Genomic DNA, 227 nt, shown 5'->3' on the forward strand with positions numbered 1-227 from the left:
GCAGCCTCTTCCAATGCCTGACAACCCTTTCTGCAAGGAATTGTATCCTGACATTCAGACTACACCTCCCCTGACACAACCTGAGGCTGCTTCTTCTTGTCCTGTGACTTGTTACTTGGGAGAACAAGTCTGAGCCCCACCTCACTGCAGCCTACTTTCAGGCAGTTGTAGTAAGTAATGAGGTCTCCCCTCAGCCTCCTTTTCTACAGGCTTAAACCCCCCCGGCA

This window comes from Buceros rhinoceros, unplaced genomic scaffold, assembly GCF_000710305.1.
Source record: "Buceros rhinoceros silvestris isolate BGI_N320 unplaced genomic scaffold, ASM71030v1 scaffold19523, whole genome shotgun sequence".
NCBI classification, from domain to species: domain Eukaryota; kingdom Metazoa; phylum Chordata; class Aves; order Bucerotiformes; family Bucerotidae; genus Buceros; species Buceros rhinoceros.